This window comes from Podarcis pityusensis (assembly GCF_964106645.2).
Source record: "Podarcis pityusensis genome assembly, chromosome: 1".
NCBI lineage: Eukaryota > Metazoa > Chordata > Lepidosauria > Squamata > Lacertidae > Podarcis > Podarcis pityusensis.
This window is the reverse complement of record NC_138028.1, coordinates 111522729-111547228: the sequence shown is the minus strand read 5'-3', so window position 1 is coordinate 111547228 and position 24500 is coordinate 111522729. Positions and strand designations below refer to the sequence as shown.

Here is a 24500-nt window from a genome sequence, read left to right as displayed (position 1 = left end):
GAGCTGCGTAGAAGGGGAAAATTATTCCCAAACCCGGTGTTTCCTAGATGTTTTAAACTACAGCTCCCATCATCCGTGATCATTGCCCATACTGGCTGAGACTGGTGGGAGTTGTAGTGTACCCTAGTTGCCAAAATTGTGGAAACCTTTTGGAAAAAGTGTATTTCTGAGGTTTGATGGCTCATAAAACCCCCTTTTTTGGAGTAATACCATAGAATTATATATCAATGGAATGATAATTTAATGAAGAATGTAAAAAAGTTTGTTCAATTATCTGTAGTCTATCAAAAGTTATAAGCCAAATAGCCAGAAAAAGGAAGCACAACTTGCTTAGGTTGATATGCAGTAGTTTTCCTTCATTTTAATGTAGCCAATGAGAGCCAATCAGATGTCATCTTGTTCTGGCAATGATTCAACCAGGTCACAGTAGGATTCAGCTACTGGAACTGAGAGGAGGACATTTTCCAAAAGGTTTCCACAATTTTGGCCGCTAGTGTAACAACTGTGGCGTCCCATCACAGAAGAGAATTGCACTACAAGGAAATCGTGTGATACTATCAACATTTCCCTTGGCACATCAGGAGAAGGATTTGACATTGCCTGCTATTTGAAACCCATGATTGTAGGGTGCTACTATGAATCTGTATATTTAGCAGTTACTCTGTAGAAAATAGTAGGATGTCACCTGGCTGACAAACAATGCACTAACTGGGTGGATCAAAAGCTGAAACTGGTTTAGCTTAAAACCATGAGAATATCTACAGCAGACCTCCCTTTTCCGAAGAAATGCATGTAGCCTAGGTGGATGTGATGAATACAACAAACAGCCTTGCCAGCATAGTGCAACAATATATAAGAGGGAAGAATCATAGAATTGTCTCTCCTGTAGATATACATCAGAGTTGGAGAAGCTGTGGACCTCTGGATGTTGCTGCAGTACAAATCCCTGACCAGTGGCTGGGCTAATGGAAGTTGGAGTCCAACCACTTCTGGACTCGTAGATGGCAACAGGTTCCCCAGCCCTGATCTAGGTTTATACACAGGGACACGTGGACACCAGCAGTCCTTAAGGGCTTTCTTCTACCAATCTGTTTTCAGTTAGGTTTCCTTACCTTTTTGGTGTAGGCTCTCCTCCCCCACCCTTAATCGCAGGAGCAAATATACCTTTCAATGACACAGACATGAGCTAGTTAAATATTGCGAGTCTCTCACTGTTCTAATATCTCACAGGCTAGATAGCACGTGAGTTGTTGTTGCTGCTGTTTTTTTTAACTGGCTATCGAGTCTGGAGCACAGATAGTTCTCCAAAGCTGATTAGTGCTACCTGTGTTGCGAGTTCTTTATAATGTTGTCACTGCTAATTGGCTCGTTAGCGCCAACAGCACACTAATTACCTCTTTTATCTAAACCTAAATTATCCAACAAGTTGTAGTGTCCTTAAAAATGCTGGATACTTAATGAAACTGCTGCAGATGGGGGTAGCTTTTGGTATAATATTATGAAAAAATATGCAGATCGTGTCTGCAGTTAAGCTCTACAACTCCTACCTTCCAGTATTTTGATGTATAAAATGTTGTACCTTTCCTGAGCGAACATATCACCAAGTTCTTCAGAAAGATATTGTTTATTCCCTGTTGTTATTTTTATTAATCATAGCTTCTACAGCTAGTGCGCTCTCTCTCTCTCTCTCTGTGTGTGTGTGTGGTTATATATAACAAACAGTTGCCCTCTTTCCCACTTTGACAAATATCTGTGACCTGATTACAGAATGGCCTCAATTTGACTTGATGTTAGTAAGAGCTGCTCAACCCCCCCCCCGCTCAGTAATGGAAAAAAAGCTGCAGTAGGAATGTGTGAATTACAGTGTAATTCTGTACAGCAGGGGCAACCAAAGTGGAACACTCTAGATACTGTTGGACACCAACTTCCATCAGTCCCAGCCAGCATGGCCAGTGCTCAGAGATGATGGAAGTCATTGGTCAACAGTATTAACTAATACAGATTAATGGCAACATGGCTAAGTGGTTTACAAAACATAAAAACCAATTTGCACAACGTTGTTAAAATATGGAATGAAAAAAAACACACCCTCAATAAACCACACAATAGAATGATCCCATTAGAACATAGCCACTCATGATTAAAATATGCAATAGAACAACCCCATTAAAACTGAAACAGGAGACTAAGGTCAAGAGATCAAGGGAATGCCTGTGAAAACAGATGCATCTTCAAAAATTGGTGGACTGCCAATTCAGATGAGACTACACTGTCCATCCCTTGTGTGCATGTTTCTCAGAAATAAGCTTTTTTTCTAGTTCAGTAGGGTTCATTCCCAGGTAAGTGGATATAGACTTGTACTCTTATGAAGCAGAGGATTTTCCACATTCTGCAACTTGAGATCCTTCTGCCTGGTGTTTCGCTCCTACTGAATTATTGTTTAACCAGGGGAATTTCTAAAATTACAAACGAATTATTGCAGCTTTCAGTTCCTTCAATTTACTTGCATCTTTCCCCTCTTTGGGTTACCAATGCTCCAAATGTCTTAATTCCAGGACATCCACAAGATTGTTTAAAACCCTTTAATCCTTGCAATACCCTCTTTCTATACAGGTTAGCAGACAGCTGGTTCACAGACCCTCCCGATTAATAATAATAATAATAATAATAATAATGATAATTTTATCATTTATAACCCACCCATCTGGCTAGGTTTCCCCAGCCACTCTGGGCGGCTCCCAACAGAGGACTAAAAACAGAATAAAACTTCAAACATTAAAAACTTCCCTAAACAGGGCTGCCTTCAGATGCCTTTTAAAAGTCAGATAGTTGCATATTTCCTTGACATCTGGTGGGAGGACATTCCACAGGGTGGGTTCCACTACCAAGAAGGCCCTCCCTGTAACCCCACTTCTTGCAGTAAGGCAACTGCCAGAAGGCCCTCGGTGCTGGACCTCAGCGTCCGAGCTGAACGATGGGGGTGGAGACGCTCCTTTAGGTATACTGGGCCTAGGCCATTTAGGGCTTTAAAGGTCAGCACCAACACTTTGAATTGTGCTCAGAAATGTGCTGGAAGCCAATGTAGGTCTTTAAGGACTGGTGTAATATGGTCTCAGCAACCACTCCAAGTCACCAGTCTGGCTGATTAGTTGTAGTTTCTGGGTCACCGTCAAAGGTAACCCCACGTAGAGCGCATTGCAGTAGTCCAAGCGGGAGATAACTAGAGCATGCACTACTCTGACGAGACAGTCTGCGGGCATGTAGGAACTCAGCCTGCATACCAGATGGAACTGGTAAACAGCTGCCCTGGACACATAATTGACCTGCACCTCCATGGACAGCTGTGAGTCCAAAATGACTCCCAGGCTGCACACCTGGTCCTTCAGGGGCACAGTTACCCCATTCAGGACCAGGGAGTCCCCCACACCTGCTCTCCTGATGTCCCCCCAAAACAGTACTGTCTTGTCAGGATTCAACCTCAATCTGTTAGCCGCCATCCATCCTCCAACTGCCTCCAGGCACTCACACAGGACCTTCACTGCCTTCACTGGTTCTGATTTGAAGGAGAGGTAGAGCTGGGTATCATCCACAGGCTGATGAACACCCAACCCCCCCCCCCGATGACTCCAGCATCAAGCAGCAACTTGCTGTAATGGAACCATCGCAAATCATAACCACAGGCACAATTTAAACAAGCCCCCGCGCCCCAAGCCTTCAAACTTTAATCTGCAGTGATTATTATATATTATGTTCATATCTCATTTTTCCTGCGAGAGCTCAAGGGAGTGTAAATGGTCCCTGCCCCAATTTTGATCCTCACAATGACTTTGTGAGGTAGCTTAGGCTGGGTAGCAAGCTTCATGGCTGAATTTGATTTGAACCTGAGTTTCCCTAGTCCTACTCTAAGGCTTCATCTGCACTGTACATTTAAAGCAGTATTATATCAAATTAAATAGTCATGATTTTCCTCAAAGCATCCTGTTATTTGCTAAGGGTGCTGAGAGTTGCTCAGAGACCTAATTTTCCCTCACAGAGCTACAAATTATGTGGCTTTTAATAACCAATCCCTTTTCCAAGGGAACTCTGGAAAGTGTAGCTCTGTGAGGAAATATAGGGTTTCCTAACAACTCTCAGCACCTGAAACATGGTTCTTAAAAATAAACAACAATCAACCAAACACCAGAAGGGTGCATTTATCCATCCAAACAATCCTGCTATTTCAAATCCTTCATCTTACTTCTAAATACCTATTTCCCATTGAGCAGAGTGCCTTCCCCTCTAAGTTCAAATGTAAAAAAAAAGTCTGGTTATCCCCTCTCCCACACCTAGGCTTTTTGGGCCTTCGGAAGATGGACTTCCCTCTCCTATATTATATTTATGTAGTAATTCTGGTACTGGAGAGGGCTCAGGGGTGACGGCATCTTGACAGCAATGGGGAAGCCATAGTGGCAATGCTCCATTTCCCCTCAGAGCCCAAGTCACCTATGGGATCACGAGCTACAGCATGAATCAGTTTGCAAGAACGAATTCCATGCAGATCTCTGCCACGAAGCAGCAGTCACTTAGCAACCACGTGAATCAACCAGTGTCTGCTGAAAAAGTTTAATATAGCTGCCTGTCTTCTGCAATGTTTTGAAAATCAATTCCGATGTGAATTTCCGTGTTGATGAACAGGTGCCAACAAGATGCTTGTCAATTAGCATGCTGTGTTTGCGGGAAAAGCTATACCTTATTTTAAGATGGTGTTTTTCCTTCCAACGTGTGACATCTTATTTTTTTACAAAATAAATAAATATATATGCAGGCATTATTCTGCACCTGAAATGTTTTCATAGTCTCCCCCTGCCTCCCCACACCTGATTGAAAAAAGGAAAGAAATTAGCATTTAAATAGCACCATGTCGTACATTGCAGCAACAGAAGTTTTGTAAGCTGGTTAGCCCTTGTTGAAGGGTGTTACAGAATGGAAACATACAATGATGTCTGGAGAGAGAGAGAGAGAGAGAGAGAGAGAGAGAGAGAGGGAAAAAACACACCCTGGAATTATGGTCTCTAATTTACAACTGTCTTTGTAACTGGAAGGGAAACGAAGGTGCTCAGATGGTGATAAAAAGACCATAAATGAGAGAGAGAAAGGCTAGCTATTCAAATGTGATAAGGACCATAAGGGAGAGGGCTGAAGCCCAGTGGTCAAACACCTGCTTTGCATGCAGAAAGTCTAAGGTTCAATCTCTGTCATTTCTAGGTAGGGCGAGGAGGGAATCCTGCCTAATTTGAGACTTCCACAGAATTGTAGAGTTGGAAGAGACCACAAGAGTCATCTAGTTCAATCCCCTGTAATACAGGAATCTTTTCCCCAATGTGGGGTTCGAACCCACAACCCTGAGATTAAGAGTCTCATGTTCTATTGACTGGGCTATCCCTTTGAGTATCCTGAATCCCTGGGAAGCTGCTCACAGGCTTTGTAGATAATATTTAGATAAAGGGAAAGAAAGGGGACAGTTTCTGGGCCTCACAGTGGGATAGAGACAACCTTTCCCCTCCAGCCCTACAGCTCAGTAAACTAGGGGCAAAACCAGACAAAACTACACCGTACGCAGCACACAGGGGGCAAGGAGCGTATATATGAAAATAGTGAGTGTCAAAGAGCACCAATGCAGGTTTGGCCCACCAGATGTTGTTGCACTCTTATCCCTGACCATTGGTCATATACGCTGAGCGACATCCATAGGGCCAGAGATTCTCCACCCTGATCAAATGCTTTGGATTTGGACAAAGTCACTCTAGTGTTGCCCATCACTTTCTAAAAGTACACGCCTATAATAAGTACAATAAGTCTAGGATCAAGTACCAGGTTTCAGAACTGCCATGCACACATGGAGAAGACCATTTTCCACTTATGCCTACTGGCACTGCAGGAGAATATATGTGTGTATCCCGAGAAGAATTTCCTTTGGCCTCATCTCTGAACCTAGCAAAATTAACTGTTGCTTACGCCGCAAAGCAGTGCACGGTTTCTTAGAATGCAGGTCAGCAGGCTGGTTCTACGTAACATGCCTCAGCCTTCATGCTGTCAATAAATAGCAGCCACTGAGACATTGGCGACACCATCCCTGTGACAAATTCCACCCTTTTCATCACTGTCATGACTTGGAAGTCACTGAACAAGGAGGACAGCAAAATGTCTTGGTGAGAGGGCATAAGAAGAAGGAAGTCTCCTGAGGTGTGGCTGAGGCTTCCAAAAAAGCTAAATGTATTATTCTGGACCTTAGCACAACATGATGCCTTAATCCAAGGATGGGGAACCATTTTCCACCAGGTTGAGGGCCACATTCCCTTCTGGTGAACCTTCCAGGGGCCATGTGCAGTGGCAAAAGTAGATTAAACAGTAAATATAAAGTTGTGTTGTTGTTGTTGTTGTTTTGCATTTTAAATGTATGGTGTGAATGTGGCCTAAATATAGCATACAGTCGTACCTTGGTTTTCGAACAGAATGCGTTCTGGAAGTCTGTTTGACTTCCGAAATGTTCTGAAACCAAGGCGCGGCTTCTGATTGGCTGCAGGAGTGTCCTGCAGCCAATCAGAAGCCGCGCAAGGCATTTGACTTCTGAGGCAAAGTTCACAAACCGGAACACCTACTTCCGGGTTTGCGGAGTTTCAGCTCCAAGTTGTTCGTGAAATAAGCTGTTTGAAAACCAAGGTACGACTGTACTGCCATGCAAGTGTGTGTGTTTTAAAGTGTCTTTGCGGCCTACACACCTTATAGCTCTTCCTCATCAGGCTGAATATCCATGTTTCCAAACATGGTATTAAAATGAAGATATTAAAATGAAGTCTTCTGCCTACACATATTCCCCGCCCAGCAAATAACAAATGCGCTCTTAATGAAATTCATTAAGGGCAACCTGAGGGAACATTCCCAGATGGAGGAGACACTGACAGGTGTGAGGGCAGCTGGGCAGCTGTGGAACCGTGGGAAGAATGACGGGAGTCGAATAAATGCTTGAATGCCTCAGGGTAAGAAGTATAAGACACGGAGACAGGCAACACCAGGAGAAAAACATTTAAAAAGTGATCTGTTTGTAAACAGCTTGCAAGATTTAATTTGGTACAATTTCAACAACTAAGCCTTCTCCCAAATGGCTCCTTGTCAAAAACTGAAAGCCTTGTGGTTTTTCTCTCCTTTTTCTTTTTCATTGAACAAGTTGCATTTAAACCTAAAACTCTTAATGTACAGCAGCAGCAGCAGCAGAAGCTCCGAGAGAAAAGGTGAAACATACTGTTTTCGGCCAAACTCATACTTATAATGCTTTTCAGATGAAGAAGAGACATACTTCTCTTTTTGTTGCCTGCTTGCTTCTCTATTGTGCTCCATCGCCAATTTTGTTGTATAGAATCCCAACCATTTCTAAATTACAGTGTGAAGAAAAAAATAGCAGCATGAGAAGAATGATATAACCGCTGTTATTTTATTTAATTTTTTTTAGCAATTTCTTTTCTTCAAAGGGAAGAAAAATGGTCCCAGAAAAAGGCCAAAAATGGAAAAAGTACTTTGAGAATAACGGTTATTTATCTTTATATAAAAGCCACTCCCTGTGTCCTCTCACAGCCTAGCCATGACCACAAACGTAAGTTTGCAGTTATGCAGATGTTATATAAATGGACATGTGGCACTGGGCTCTGTGGGTCTCGCTGAGTTCCAGTCAACAGACTGTTATTTGGGATGGAGGGCATACCACCTGCCCTAGTCATTGGAGTTGACATGGGTGGGGGCAAGTTTGGTATACCTGAGTGCAACCCTTTATTTTCTGCCATTGAAGTGAACGGCTGAATTGATTACAGTAATGATGTTCCTTATACTAAACAGAGCTGGAATTATGAATAATAATAATAATAATAATAATAATATTTATACTCCTGCCCATCTGACTGGGATGCCCCAGCCACTCTGGGTGGCTTCCAGCATATACAAGAACATAATAAAACATTAAACATTAAGAACTTCCCTATTCAGGGCTGCCTCTAGATGCCTTCGAAAGCTTGTATAGTGACTTAGCTCCTTGACATCTAATGGGAGGGTGTTCCACAAGATGGGCGCCACTACTAAGAGCCCGGCCCTGAGCCCTGAGCCCGGCTTCGGCTGGGGAGGGCGGGATATAAATAAAATTTATTATTATTATTACTAAGAAGGTCCTTTGCCTGGTTCCCTGCAACCTCACTTCTCACTGTGAGGGAACCACCAGAAGGCCCTTGGAACTGGATCTAAGTGTCTGGGCTGAGCGATGGGGGTGGAGACACTCCTTCAGGTAGACAGGGCCAAGGCCATTTGGGGCTTTAAAGGTCAGCACCAATACTTTGGATTGTGCTCTGAAACATACTGAGGTTCAGGGGAAAATCTAAGAGTGGCCTGTGGGGAGGAGGAAAGCCCACCACCACCATGGACAACTTGTGAGGGTGGATTCCCTCCCCCAGTCTTAGTTCTTATCCCTGCAGCTCTTTATTCTGAACCCCTTAAATGCCAAAATACATTGAATGAGGTTAGAATAAAGAGGAGCAGGGACTAAACCAGACAGCAGATAGGGAAGCACATGCCACAAGCCCTCCATGAGGGATGGTCTCCAACCCCACCTTTGGTTCCCCCCTAACTGCAGGGTCTTAATCTTCACCAGTTACATGTAATGGAGTGAGGAAGCATCAATGCTTCTCCCCCATGGATTTTAATTCAAAGGGAAGAATTATGTGATTTGAAGAGTTGACATCTTCCCTGAGGCAGGTTCAACAAACCCACCAAATTCATTTCTAAGCCTAGCTCAGGAGGATTTTCCTAGCATCTCAAAATGGCAACTACTTCTAGGATTAGTGTGCAAAGGGTTGCAGCCCATTGTGTGTATAAAAAAGAAAAATCCTGGAAGAAACATGGTAGCTTTTTGATATCACCCATTTATTCATTACTTTAGGGGTGGGGAGCCTAGGACCGACCAGATGTTGCTGGACTCCAAACCCCATCAGCTTTGGCCAGAATGCAAGTGGTCAGGGATGACGGGTGGTGTAGTTCAAGACCTGTCCTAGCTAATCCATCATGGAATTGCCTATGTCCTAAGGTTGCCCTTAGATGCCCTGTTCTCTGGCCTGTCATTCTTAAGAGATTCAATGGAGACCCGGCCTTTTCAGTGGTGGCACACAAGGTTCTACCTTGTGATATCTGTCAGGCTCCCTCTCTTCCTTCATTCATATGGGATTTGAAAACTCGCCTATTTAAAATTCAATCAGGCTTTAATGCAAATGTTCATATACCTATATATGTTTGTGTGTGTATCCAACAAAGTAATTCCATTAGAAGAAGAACTTGTAGCTTCACAATGGAACTTCTCCTCCCTCTCTGTTTGGGCACTCCCCAAATCTGTTCTAGGTATTCCCCCACCCCTCCATAGCAGATTTGGGAAGGATGTTGATAGTTGCATTGCACAAATGGAATTGCACTAATTAAACAACTTCATTTATCACTGCCCTTGATTTTTGAACACACTTTAATTATCTGCTGATTTAAAGACTGTATTAGTCCAATGTCACTCTCTTATAATTTTAACAGCAATGGTATTTTGGTTTTAACTGTTCTAATTTATTACTGCCTTTACAAGCTGTTTTGGGTTTAATTCCTTATTTTAAAAAGCTGGATACAAATAATAATATATTTAGGGTGTGAGCTCAAATAATATTTTTTAAGAGCTATGTGCAGCTACTAATTGGCCATAGTAATGCTGGCAAAAGCATAAAAGAATATATGACAAACATTTGCTGGCCTTTTTCATGACTAATAGGACATTTCACATCACTCTTCTGAACATGCCAGGAATATGGGGGTAAATATGCCATTTACCTAATAGCTACTGGAAAACACATGGACATCATAATTCTAAACATTCAGAATAAACTGCTTAGTGAGTTTTGAGCCAAGATTTATTTTCCAAATTATCAATAAATACAGAGAAATCACTATTTGCTTAGGCACTGTTCATTAAAACAGAAAAAGGGAAAAAATGTGAAATAGATTATTTATAAACTTGTTCATCTGTAACATTTGCTGTTGAGCATATCTTTAAAAGATTGAAATGTCTTCCACAAAGATTTTACATTATTTCAGCTTGACTCACACAACTGCTGTCTATCTCCCTCCCAGCAATTTTGTAATTATCCTATGGATGAGATTCATGCAATATTTAGAGTTGTCAATTAAAAACCCCAAATGGATCCTTAGTTGTCATATGAACCAGTGTTTCACATTGCTGTTTACACAGTGCCTGAGAATAATATAAATAATATAAATTTAGAATCCTTTCATGAGGGAAATTCATGTGACTATCGTAGTTGGAATGAACACAAAAATAATCCCATGGTGGGCATGGATTGACTTTTCACCTTTTTTTGGCCTTAACTGAGTTCTGACAGCAGACCTTGCACTACTGAAAGAGCACTGAAATACTGCAAATTCAAACAAATATTGACAATATGCATGCATATTTCCTGAACTGAAATGCATGTATGCATGTTTGTTCATATGTGTAATCCAATGGACTTCAAGTGGAGAGTGCTGAAGCTGAACACATCACAAAACTGTTAAGAGACTAAGCTTCAGCAAAACAGTGGCACTGAAGCCTGGTTCATGGCAATGGTATGGGACTTGCTTTGCTGTGATTTCTTTCCTTGCTATCCTATGAAGAATTCAGGAACCATGTCAGCAGCGCCAATGATGTAACATTTCCCCCTATGTTATCCAAGAGCCATCTTTTGGAGGGAAGACTTGTCAGTGTTTGTAAAAAAAAAAAAGGAAAGGGTTTTGACCTCCCTTTGTCTCCTCAGCCTGGTCCTCAGACCCTTGTTGGCATAAAAGAGTCCACGAGAAAAGTATCCTTGCAGAGTTTTATTCTTAAAAGTCTTTGTGCAAAAGCGACTGACACACAACAACACTACCAGCTTTCACTAACTAACCAACCAACCAACCCAACTCAACCTCAGCATTTCTCACTTTATATATACAACCTGCTGCAGGCCGCTGACTCATGCTGACCCAGCTTGTTTAAGCATTAAAGAAACAGCGGTCATTTTAGCCGTGACAAGACTGTGTGTTTTGATTAGTAAAGAACCATATGACTGGCCCTGCTTATGAGGTTTCTGGATGAGTCAAATGAGTCAAAATGAGTCAAAACATTCAGATTAATTGCAGTCTTTTGGCATAAGGGAAACAAGGATCCAAACCATCAACTTTCTCAACTCACTCTCTTATAAAATTCTCCATGATTTTGAACTTGGACTGAAAATGCTTGATGGTATTGCATTGATGACCTTACAACAACATGGATCCTTAGTCATCAAATGAATGGATGTTTCAAACCTACTTTCAATCCATTGTAGATTTGTTTTCTTGCATGTTTGTTTATCTGCACTGATACACTAAAACAGCATATAATGGGGAGAACCACTGAGTGTTTGAAGTATTTCTAACATAGCATGTTCCCAGTCTTCATTAACTTTCTTGCTGCAACTATGATACAGTACATAGTAGAAATGCGTCTCATATTTCCTAAATCCTGAGCTTAACTTGCAATTCAAATGGCCTTGTCACATAAAGAAGCAAATAGATGCCGTGGCTTTAGAAGAATACTCAATGCTTTCTCATTTACAAAATGTGAGATTTAGCTTCTGTTCAACAGCAAAGCAATCAACTTTTTCAATGGTGTATAGAGGATTTTTTTTCATATTTAAAAGTCAAAGGAAACACAAAACCTTTGCAGAGATTAGACAGTCTACAAAGATCACAGAAGTCTATGGAGAGCTTTTGAAATGCATACATCACAGAAGAGACCAATGTGTACATTTACTGAAAAGAAGATGTAAGAACCACTTTCCAAGAGAGCCATGACTGATGATTTACCAACTGTATGCACCAAAGGAGGAGGGGGGGGGGATCAGTTTCCTCAAATGAGCTATTCTGTATTAGTTCCCCAAACTTCTCAAAGGAATATGTGCTCTAAAGCTGTATTGTGCTGTAATTTCTTCCTATTTAATGCATGAGTAGATATGTTCATTTTTTTAAAAAAAAGATAATCTAATTATGCATGTATTTCTATGGTCTGATAGCTGTGTATACACGGAGGTGAGAGGGTCTGATAATTATGCTGCACTAGATGTCAGACACTCTGTATTATAGCTTTCTGTTGTCCTGGAATCAAAGAGTGTATCGTGAGGGAAAACTGGCCTGGCACACCTCAGCCTCATTCAGATCAAGCAGTGCTTTCTTTAATTGAGAAGTTTACTGGCAGATAGGTCAGTAAACAGCCTGCAACTAGGATGGATTATATTTTTAAAAAATTACATTTTTTTAAAAAAAATATTTTATTAAGGATTTTCTTGTTTTACAGAAGTGTAGTGTCTCGTATTTTTTTTTCCCATGTAACATTTTTACAAATCCGTTTCATTTGTTGAGGCATTAGGGGGAGAAGGAAAAAAGAAAGAAAAAAGAAAGGGGGTGGAGAGAGGGAAGATGGATAGGGGTGGGGTCGGGTGGCGGTGTTTCTATTATGTTTAATGTATGTAGAGTTTGGTGTCAGCGTTGCTTGTGTTGTTCACTTGTGTTCCTTTGGTGGTGAGAGAAGTTGGGGTTGGCCTAGGGTGTGATTGTTTGCTTGTGATTGGCTGTGGTGATCTTTGTTTTCGTGTGTGAGTGAGGTGGGTGGGTGTTTTGGATCAGGTTAGCCATATTGATTTGTATGCTGTTGGTGGATTATTGTCATTGTCCTGTTGGGCTGTGTATGTGATAAAGGGGAGCCATACCGGGGTGAAGGCGTCTTCTTCTGTTTGTCCCCGTGTCAGTTTCAGTTTATTAGTTAATTTTTCTAGTAGGGCTGTTTCCCATACTATTTGGTACCATTGGTCCATGCTTACTCCTGGCAGGTCTCTCCAGTGTCTGGTTATGGTGTTTCTGGCTGCTGAGAGCATTTGAACAACTGCCCCTTGCCTGGCTTCAGCCGAGCCTGAATTACCGTAGTTAACTTTTTCACTTCAGCATATTTTGGGAGCAATTTCTGTGTGAGTAATCACCCTTTAAAAAAAACAAAAAAAAACTATGAGAAAACAATGGGAGTATGTTAAACACATGGACTAGGAGGTCTCACAAAATTAGATGTCTTGGAAAAGGAGGTGTGTCCAGGATCCTCTTGCCTGGAAATGAAAGGCCAGGAGCTCAGGCTTCAAGCTTCAAGCTGGAACTGCTGAACTGATCATTTTAGTCTATTCCAGCAAAACCAACACTATAAAGCACCTTAAAGATGAGCAGTTTTATTATGGCATAAGCTTTTGTGGACTAGACTCCACTTTGCTAGATTTAGTGGATTCCAGTCAACAAAACATCTCTGTAATAGATTTTCTTTAAGATTCTTTGCTGGTGTTGTTTGAACTATCCATGGTGCTGAAGCCTACCCCAGCCAGCCTGTGTTGTGGATGATGTGTGAGAATTCCCATATATTTACCAAAAACTGAGGACCCTTTGCACTCTCGTTTGCAATTCAGGGGTTGTATTAATGGGCAGCAAAGAAGCAATTCCTAATGTGTCCAGCATGAGCGAGTGAGTGGGCTTGAATGCAGGAGATAGGGTAGATTATTTCAGCTTTGGTGAATAACATTAGCAGCATTCCAAGTTTGATTGCCACGGTGGCGCAGAAAACAGGAGGAAAATGTTGCAGATCCCAGACAATCAATTAGGAAATACTCTTCAAGCTGTGTAGGATTTATTGGCCCCAGTGACTTTAGTTTGATTTAGAATATTCCCCCCTCAAGAAAAGCAAAGCAAAACGAAACAAACAACATACACCTAAAGAATACGGAATAAAAGAAAGGAAAGAAAATGCTGCAGACAAAATATTCTTTGAAGATTGATGCCTCCTGCTATTTTAAATAATTTAAATCAAGTCAAAACAGAGGCCCCAGGACCCTTAAGATCCTGAACAACATTTTTTTACCAAAGCACTTCTTCAGTGGAAGCAGATCCTGCCTGCACGCTATAGCATATGATGAGGGGGCCTTTGAAGTCACTGTGCCTTGGACTGCAGCTGTTCCCAATTCCGCAGAGATAACTGACAGCTGCTTTCTGTTTCTGTTTTAACTTTTTCTACTGACAGGCAACTTCAATTAAGGGTCACAGTAAAATCAGAAACACAATTAAAATGGCCGAAACAACTGATGTTCTAATAGTTTCAGACTGGAAGAGCTGGCATTAACACACATAAAAATGAGGTGGTGTTTTGTTTTTGTTTTTAAAAATAATAATAACAACAAAATGTTCCATGGTATCTTCAGGTATATATTTTGGGCTGCCCTCCTTTACCCAGACATAGGTTTTCTGCCTTCTCCAGCTAGGGAGAATGCAGGTAATGTTTGTTCTATATATTATTGCACAACACCCAGTGTTAATCAACTTCACCATCATCAGTGATTGTCTTCTGCAGGAAAGAGAATTGTATCTTTTGGCAGAAACTAAAGAGAATATAGAAAATTGCATGACTTGAGGAAAGGAATACATCATCATCAACAACCAAAACATGACGACGACAACATCCAGACTAAATTAGTCAAACTTAAGTTTCCTTGAAATCAATGGGAAAAAATATTATAAATTGGCTTAGGTTGCCATTTGAACCTCATTTACTTGGGAGTAAGTCCCACTGAATCCAGTAGGGAGGGGGTTCCTCATGTGATCCATGAGCTTCATTCAGGTGTGTCTGTGGATTTGTGGATGAAGATAGGAGATTGCATATCCATTGCATTCAGCAGTGTGATTTTAACTGTATTTTTATTGCTTATTTTATTTCTTATCATTCAAACTGCAATAAAATACAGTACACAGGAAATAAAAAGCAATAAAATACAATTAAAAATTATACAGCATTGTGCGTTAAAATTGCTGCAACTGGCATAAAAGTCATTAAGTGGTCTGCCAAGACCCTTAGCAATTTTCAAGTGCTCTACAGGGAGGAAAAACATTTGGGAGCCACTGCAATAGGACTACTCAGTAAATATGGTTAGGATTGCACTGTTAGTTCCCATTGAAATCAATGGAACTTGAGTTTAATTAGTTGAGGGGGCAATCCAAACACAAAATCCACTGGGATGAGTGGAGTTTGGGGACAGGTGGGTCTCCAGCTGAATTGACTGATCCTGGGCTCAAGCAGAGTTATGTCAGCCAAAATCCCTCATCCTGGCTCAGCCAAAGATACACTGGCACAAGTGCTCCACCCATGCTCAGTCACCACAAGCAAAGCCAGCTGAGCTGAAGACAGGATAAGATCCAGAGAGAGAGACTCCTGTTCCAAACTCCCTTCAGCTCAGTCACAGGATCTTAACAACCCAGGGGACGCTACACTGGAAGAGAGGGTGGTGTTAAATCAAACACTACCTTAAAGGCTTGCTATTTCTCTGCCAGGCTCTGCCTGTTCCTGAATAGAGTCTGGAACACAGGAAAGTTACACTAGCATAATTTCCCAGAGCGGTTTAACAACCAACCCTTCTTCACTGGGAGCTCTGGGACTTATAGCTCTGTGAGGGGTATAGGGGTCTCTTAACAACTCTCAGCACCCTTTAAAAACTACACATCCCAGGATTCTTTGGGGGAAGCCATGTATGGTGTGGGTGTGACCACAGCCGTGTGAACCAACCATCTACTCTTCCCAGCAGGGGCGGAGGAAGGGGGGTGAGGTGGGGGGTGTCGGGATCTCTGCTCAGTCAAGCTGATAAAGCTCATCTTCCTCCAGCCAAGTCCTTCAGAATCGCCTCCGACGTGATTAACGACCTGAGCCTTTGATGAGGCCTTAGGCACATTCCCATCCAGCAGAGAATCAAAGCAGCACGCGGAAGTGATGAGATTTATGGCTACATTGCAAAGAGTTTTATTTTCCTAACTACGCAGACAAAAAACTCATCCTCTCTCTGTGAGAGCAGAGAGCAACTGAACAACAAAGGAACAGGAACAGGAAACCACTAACGTCACATCTGTCTCCCGTGAGACTTCCAACAGCCTGGACTGTGTGGAATGTAAACAGAGTCTTGTGACTCCAAAGCACTGCTCAGTGGCAAACAGAAACTAACAGGGGGGTGGGCCGCCCCAGGTGTCACTGCTGGGGTGTGTGTGACAAAATGCTGGGCGGAACTCACCGTGAGCCCTGTGGAGTGTCCTGCCCCGGCTGGCCCCACCCCACGGGTGGCTGGCTCCGCCCCTGGGCGCAGGGCACGCGCGCCGCCCCAGGCATCCAATCGACTTGCTCTGCCACTGCTTCCCCAGTACATTCGGCTTGCACACTTTCTCCTTCACACATTTCCCTCTTCTCCCCTCTGGCATGGCAAATTAGTCAAATTACCCTGCACAAACCAGCCTTCCAGTGCCAAGTGTTATTTTATATATATATTTATGCATTGGTGAAAGAAATGTTTTGATGGGTTCTTCAAAGAATTATTAAAAATGACACAAAGCTGTGGTGCTAAATGAACAAATAGACCCATTCAAGGATTGCTCAGGTTAGAATCACGGCAGCGCAGTTTAATACAGCTTGAAAGGTTAATTTGTCTATTCCTTTTACTTCAGTGGTATTTTGTGGCCTTTCCCAAGCAATGATGGGCTTTTGTGTTGCAGGAGGGGAAAATTAAACAAAACAAAACAAAAACCCAGTTAGACTTGGACTTTGGAAAGAAGCACTTCATGTGTTCTTATTTTTCAACCAACCAAAAACCTTCTAAAATTAAGATAATTTTCTTCCCAGAAATGAGGGGGAAACAAGCTATCATGATTCATACTTGGGGAATTGCTCGCTGCTTTATTCTCCTGCCTTCTTTTCCTTTACAGAACACAATCTGGCCCAGGGGACAGTAAATCCTTTGATGTGATAGGAAATCACTAGCTGGCTGATCAGTTGGGATTGTCCAATCTGTAAGACAATGACTTAGGCAGTTTTATTATTAAATAGTAGAAAAAAAGAGGAACAATTATAGGCCCTTTCCATTAATATATCCCTGTAGGCCATAGATGTTTGCCGCTTATACTGTTCTATTGAATATCAATATCATTATAAGGAAATGACAGACATTGGTGGGGGGAAGAAACATTCATAAGCTGTGTGGCAGTGGACAAATGCTGGAAAAGATTGAAGAGGCCTTCTTGCATATTATTTAAAACGATGATTCCTGGCTTGGCATTGAGGTTCAAATATGACTCCCCCCCCCTCCGCAAAACGTGCTTTTGCTAATCCTGATTTGGGAAGCAGCCAAAATGATTCCTTGTGTCACAGCACAAGAGATTTATTACAGCAGTGGTGATGCCAGATACTGGTTGGGATCCAAAGTATTATGTAGTTACACAGGGGGCTTTTCTGCTACCCCTTTTTTCTGCTACCCCTTTTGGCAACAGCCCTCCCCCCAAAAGCCTATCCAGAGCAGCTTTAGGGGAGTGTGAAGGACCCCAAACATGGTGGTGGTGGAGTATTGGCAACTCTCATGCAAAGGCATGCCTTCTGTTCATATATAGCTTGGATCCAATCCATTGTTCTTTCTTCCTGGGAGCTACAGCTATCTTGAAAGTGGATGCAAATATTGTGCTTAGCTGCAAAAAGGCTGATTAGGCTTAGGAGATGGAAGAAGAGGAGGCATGGCTGATGCATACCTGGGATCACCAGATTTTTGTAACTTCCCCTTGTTTTGAAGGATATCCAGAGGACACCAGTCTTTCAAATGCACTCTCTCTTTCTCATAGCAGTGGGAATACTAACTATGCCTTTCACAGAGAATTGCCAGCTATGATTCTGCTTAGGATCGGCTGATATTGAAACCTTGAGAATGGATAAACACTGATAACACATTAAATCTAGGATACGAGCTACAATAGCTACAGGAAGTCAATTTGGCTTAATTGTCACACACACACACACACACATACAGGTCCCTTCCCCAGCTTATATATTGTTAATCACGTGAAGTTGGCTTCCATTCCATAATGTTCTTATATGCTCAAGTAATAAGCCAAGGGCAATTTCATCAAAAGTGGAGATGGTGGAGCTCCAGTTGTTAGGAGCTGGACCCTCTTGGTAGTTCTACCACCCTCAGAAGCTTGTGGGTAGCAGCCTGGGAGAAGGCATTCTCTGTTATGGAATTCCCTCCCCACAGAGGTGCATCTGGTACATTCATCATGTCATTTTTGAATTAGGCTGAAGGTGCACAACTTTACCAAGGCCTTACGCACACACAAACATTCTTTTGACTGGAATCCATTTTACGGTAACTCTTTTTTATATTGTAACTCGCTCTGGGACTTCATGGTGAAGGACAGATAAGACATCTACTAGACAACAACAACAACATCATGACATTCTCAGTTTCTCTGTAATGTTCAGTCTGTCTTTCATGGAGAATTTAAATAAGCCCAAGTTTTATTTTTAGTTGTTGTTTAGTTGTCTCCGACTCTTTGTGACCCCATGGACCAGAGCATGCCAGGCACTCCTGTCTTCCACTGCCTCCTGCAGTTTGGTCAAACTCATGCTGGTAGCTTCAAGAACACTGTCCAACCATCTCGTCCTCTGTCGTCCCCTTCTCCTTGTTTATTTTTAGTAGGCAACCATTACTGAATGCTATATATCATCAATATTCTGACGCAGCTTTTTGAGTCTGAACATTCTTGTCTGACAGAAAGCCCCTTTAACACATAATATTACTGGGAAGAGCAGCATATGCTGTAATAGTCCATTTACATCTCCTAATGTTTGAGGAATGTGGTTTTATATCATGCAGTGCTCTAAGATCCACTGGATTAAGGTATATAGCCATAGAGTATGAGGTGCACTTAAGTTATTTATTACGTTTTGCGTTTAGAGTTCCCATGTTTACATACACTGCATATTTATTGGTGGGGAAGGGGGGAAGCACATTTCTGAGCCAGGAAATATTTTTAAGAATATTTCAACATAAAGAGATGCATGCATATGCTGTACATAGCTGTTCTAATTATATGAGGCTGGGAGAGTAATATGGTACGTCTTTGCATCTGTTTACATCAAACATACATCTGCAAAGAATGTGATGCTACAAACATGACCTTTCAGTGTACAGAAAATGCCGACTACTAAAGCAGGGGCAACTTTTGCTAATGCTCATTCCTTACTTAGCCTGGCCTTTTTCATTCCCTTTCCAGTTGTGACACCTCTCTCCTTCACTGCCCAGACCTAAATTGCAAGGTTCTTGGGAGCCATGTGCAAACAACACACAGGTAGAATTTAAGAACAGGGGGCCTCTGAACACATTCTTAGCCTAGGAATTCATCATCAGTACCAGAACTGAGCTGAGCTCACAGCCCAAAGCCCACCCATGGCTAGCTTTCTTCATTTCAGCAGCCCAGTTTAGGTGGGAAAAGTCTGTTTGTTGTTGCTATTGTACAACAATTGGGAGTCAGAACCCCTTCATTATCTATTACCCAGAGATCTACAAGTAGATCCTGATCTACCTTCTTCCCACCTCTGCTCTCCTTTCCAAAGAGCAATGGAGCTGTTGGTGGTTGGGCCAGGTACAAGTTGCTGATTATTCTTTCTCAATATTGTTTTTTTATCCCAGGATAAGTTTTGCACCAGGAATGGGGAAACTGCTAGCCTCCAAATGTTATTGAACAAACTTCTCATCATCCCGGACTGCTATCCATGTTGGCTGGGTCTGATGGGAGTCGTCAACAAGAACAACAGCTATACAGGGCTGCCTTCAGATATCTTCTAAAAGTTGTCTAGTTATTTATCTCCTTGACATCTGATGGGAGACATCTTTCATGGGGAGATGCCACTACCGAGAAGGCCCTCTGCCTGGTTCCCCATAACTTCACGTTTTGCAGTGAGTGAACTGCCAGAAAGCCCTCACAGCTGGACCCTCAGTGTCTGGGCTGAACGATGGGGGTGGAGATGCTCTTTCAGGTATACAGGGCTGGGGTCATTTAGGGCTTTAAAGGTCAGTCCCAGGTCCCTCATTTCTGCTCTATACCATAACTAGGCAGCCTGTCTACAGAAATGTGTCCATAAGTAATTTCACCAAGCAGGAAACTGACAAATCGAGTAAGGAGTGGAGAATCTCTTACTTATACTGTCAAATGTAAGCATTAGCAGTACATAGATCTTTTTCCTAAGAAGCAGAATGAAAGAAGAAATATGCAATATTCAGTACGATCATGCAATATTAAACATTATAGAGCTGTGGCCAAGTATAGCACTTTTATGGGTTTAAATTTTTATACCTATATCTCTCATCATTCACAATTTCCTTGGCATTTCTTAATCCCAAATTCTCATTGCCCCTCAGACACATGTAATATGTTATCAAAATATTAATAGTCCATTTCTTTCCATTACAGTCTTTCTTGGAACTCAAAGGCGTTTTCTTAGATCCAGAAGTTGTGAAATGTAGTGGGGAGCATTGCAGGTCACAAGTTCTTTTAGAGATTCAGAAATAAATCAAGCATTTGAGAAACAGGTTTATGAAACTTCCCTTGAATTCATTGCGGAACTAGAGATTGACATACACACAACTTCTCTTTTTGCTGCCCCAAAGCGATGCAGCAGTGCCTTGAACTTCTAAGCATACAAGCTTGATTCATACATCATCCATGCAACACAGCTGCTGTCTCACAATAACTGCACTTTATACCACTCTAATAATGTATAAAACAGCATTAGCAGCTTGTGGAGTGGGATGGAGCCAAGCTCCTAGCAGCAACATGGTTGAGGAACCTGGACAAGCCTAGGAAAGGTCTGAAGCTCAGGGAGAGAGTATCTGCTTCGCATGCAGAGGATCCCAGGTTCAATTCCTGGCAACTCCAGGTAGGGCAGGGCAGGACTCCTGTCTGAAACCTTGGAAAGCCACCACCAGCCAATGGGGATGATACCGACCATGGTGAGAGGAGTTCCCTACCAGGACAGACTTTGCTCGTGTGCTCAAGACATTGATTCCATAAAACATATTTTGTTGCACTGTGCAAAATATGAGTAAGCCAGGGCTGAACTGATACTACCCTTGCTGGTACCTTCCCCGGGAAAATCAGAGGCTCACTATGTTAGGTTCCTATTGGAAGACCGGACAAATGCTAGAACATTAGCAGTGGCAAAGTTTTTATCAGTGGTTGCAAGAACCAATGATCCCTATACAGTGGTACCTTGGGTTAAATACTTAATTCATTCCAGAGGTCCGTTCTTAACCTGAAACTGTTCTTAACCTGAAGCACCACTTTAGCTAATGGGGCCTCCCGCTGCTGCTGCACCGCTGGAGCACAATTTCTGTTCTCATCCTGAAGCATAGTTCTTAACCTGAAGCACTATTTCTGGGTTAGCAGAGTCTGTAACCTGAAGCGTATGTAACCTGAAGCATATGTAACCTGAGGTACCACTGTATGCTGAACAAAATGCTTGTTTAACCCGGAGGTAGGCTGTATGAACTGTGCATTGCTTTGTAACAATTTGTTGGGTCTCTGGACCGTAATAAAGATTGTTGTTGTTGTTGTTGTTGTTGTTGTTGTTGATACTGACCATGGAATAATGGTCTAAGGTAGCTTCCTGCATTGCTGTGTTTGGGATGGGGCAGGTGGCAGTATGTGCACCAGTAGAGCCAATCTGGCATTCTCATCAGCACACCTGCCCAGTCCTGGCATCACCACCACCCTGCCCTGCCCCAGCCCTGCTCAGGTAAGGTATGGCAATGCCATTGTTGGCAGGACAACTCCAAGGTTTTGTCCCTCCACGTAGGCCAGTACTGGAAAACGGGGAAGTTTCATGGAAGGTGAAAATACCATAGGAAGTTCCTCTGTTGTGCAATCTTGTAGCACTTAAACACCACAGTTCCACATTATTCTTTCCACCATTCCACGCATTGCTCTGAACGCCACACAGAACACAGCCACAGAAGGCCCAAGATATGGGGGATCTGAAGTAAGAGTATGACAAATGGAGGGTGGCATTCAATGCAAGTTTTATTCGGAGTAGACCCATCAATACGACTCATTTAGGTTCATTAATTTCAGCGGGTCTGCTCAAATTAGCTGAAGGCCACCTGAACTCTCCACCACCAAATGGTAAAAATGTAACTAAAGATTTGACAGTTTGCTGTCCTTCCTTAGTACAGTGGTGCCTCTGGTTGTGAATGGGATCCATTCCGGAGGCCCATTCACAACGTGAAAAGCACACAACCTGAAGTACCGTATCTGCGCAGGTGCGCGGCACGATTTGGTGCTTGTGCGCATGCGCGAAGCACAATTTAGCTCTACTGCACATGTGTAAGCAGCGAAACCTGAAAGGAACCCTTTCCGGCTCGCCAAGGGACGCAACCTGAAAAAACGTAACATGAAGCAAACGTAACATGAGGTATGACTGTACCCTCAAAAGCTACCATCTTCTACCTAAACCACAGGGTCAGCTCTGATTACTGAGACCTGAGGATTCAGCAACTATGCCCCTCAGCAGATGCCCCTATAATCCTTTAAACCACCATTTCCTTTGACACATTTCTGGCATGCTGCAGCATTTGATTTGCTAATATTCATTCTGGCTTTATGTAGAACTTGAAGTACCAAAGCCTCTTGGTGTGTGTGTGTGTGTGTGTGTGTGTGTCTGTGTCTGTGTGATATTGCACAAAGGAGTCCAAAAATGTGCATCCACTTACTGATCTGGCTGTGGGTGATTCTAAGCTTGCTTATGTTGTCCATCGGTACTTATTTTCTAGAAAGTCTGTTTACTATACTGGGCATTTGTTCTCTCTTTCCTTGCTAAATAATGGTTTCTATATTACTGAGAATAAATAGCACTGGGACAGCATTTCCTTCATTTCAAAATGCTTTGCTTCTCTACCTTTATACCGATCTTGTATGCATATACCACTGGAGTAAGGGAAATTAAGCTGCAAGAGGTTACAAAGCAAAATACCTTGCCTCCTTGTTGCATTTCCTCTCTGCTTCACCCATCAGCTCTGTTCCCTCGGTGTTATCAAACAGCTCCTCATTTCTTTGTTTGTGGGTGTTCACACAGCGATGCGGAAGAGGAAGCTTTGCAATTATAACACCACAACAAAATATTGGCAGGAGACTCAGGCAGCTGAAATGACTTCTTAAGAATCTCCTCAAGAAGGTACCCTGGAGCATCTAAGCATTCAAGGCAGCAGCATGCATTTGAAATATATATTTCATACACAGGCTGCATGAGGGTGTATCATCAGCCGAAAGTCAGAGAGTGTCTAACAATCATGTCACTGATAGTTCAAGGCTTCTTTCTGATAAGAGGTAATCCCAGCTTATATGAAAAGGGAGCAGTGCAGCGATTCAACGAACAAATGTTGTACTTCAAACCATTAGAGGAATAATAATAGGTCTTCTTCAAAGGCTTGGCAGTTGGCATCAGGAGAAACCCGCTGTGAGCTGCCCCTGCAACAAATGACTCACATTTGGACAATGTGAAAAGTACTGACCTCCATGGAAAAGTATTGGTTTTTGAGGTGATACAAGATCTCTCTGCGAGGTTAAGCAACAAGGACTGTTGTATACATGGCTAGGTAAAGTTTTCCAATTTAGCATCTCTTGAAGATGATGATTTCCACCCTAGCACAGCTCCTGAAATTAATCTGCAACTTTTAAAATATAAAAACTGCATAGGTCTCTCTCTTTCTCTCCCTGCCCTCCCCAGTTTTCCACCTATCCAAGAATCAGACAGAGCCTCATTTGAATGTCTGCACCTCCTCCCACAATCTGCCTCAAGACTCTTCAAAGAGACTCACATGACAGCTCCTAGGAGTGTGATGCCACAGGAAGGCTACTAGGAACACCATATGCAGCATTCTGAAATGACACAGTGTGGCACTGTCCTGAATGATTGCCAGTTCCCGCATCACAAAGTCTTAGAAGTAAAGGTAATCCTTAGCGACCGTAGTTTTTTCTTTTCTGTTTAACTCCACAGGAAAACAGGCAGGAGTGGCCATATTTTTCAGATGCAGTCTGTGGTGTGTCTGACCCACTGTGTGGAAGCTGATCACTCCTTGACGAGAAGCAACTTTTCATTTTACCTGCTCCACTAAAAACATGTACAATTATTGCACATGATTTGCATGATTACAAACAATATTATATCCAGTGCTATTTTTCTAGAAACTCACCATGAAGGCCTCCCTTGTTCTCTTAGAATGGCAATGGAGCTCAACCTGAGAGGGGCCGGAACTGAGTTCCAGTGAGTTTGGGCTGGAAAAAAAAAAGCCCTGATTATAACTATAATATTATATGCATGTTGTACACATAATCACTCTAGGTTTCCTACAGTAACCAATGCATTATCAGATATATATTACAACACATATTAGGGCATTGAAATACCTATGCATGAATACATGTAATCTTATGCTGCAGAAGTATAGTACTGCATGGGACTAGACTCTTTTGTATATATTATATATACAATATACTTTTTT

General features: G+C 42.3%; 1 protein-coding gene across 6 annotated transcripts in view; it reads right to left on the bottom strand.

The window, feature by feature from the left end:
• The window catches only part of B3GALT1 (beta-1,3-galactosyltransferase 1), a 332737-nt gene that overhangs the window by 123131 nt on the left and 185106 nt on the right, over positions 1-24500 (bottom strand). The window contains exon 4 of one of the 6 annotated variants that reach the window (XM_080972706.1): positions 24192-24273. The exons of the other annotated variants lie outside the window; for them this stretch is intronic. The gene's annotated coding sequence lies outside the window, so the exon portion shown is untranslated. The remainder of the gene's footprint in view (positions 1-24191; positions 24274-24500) is intronic. 6 annotated transcript variants of the gene reach the window in all.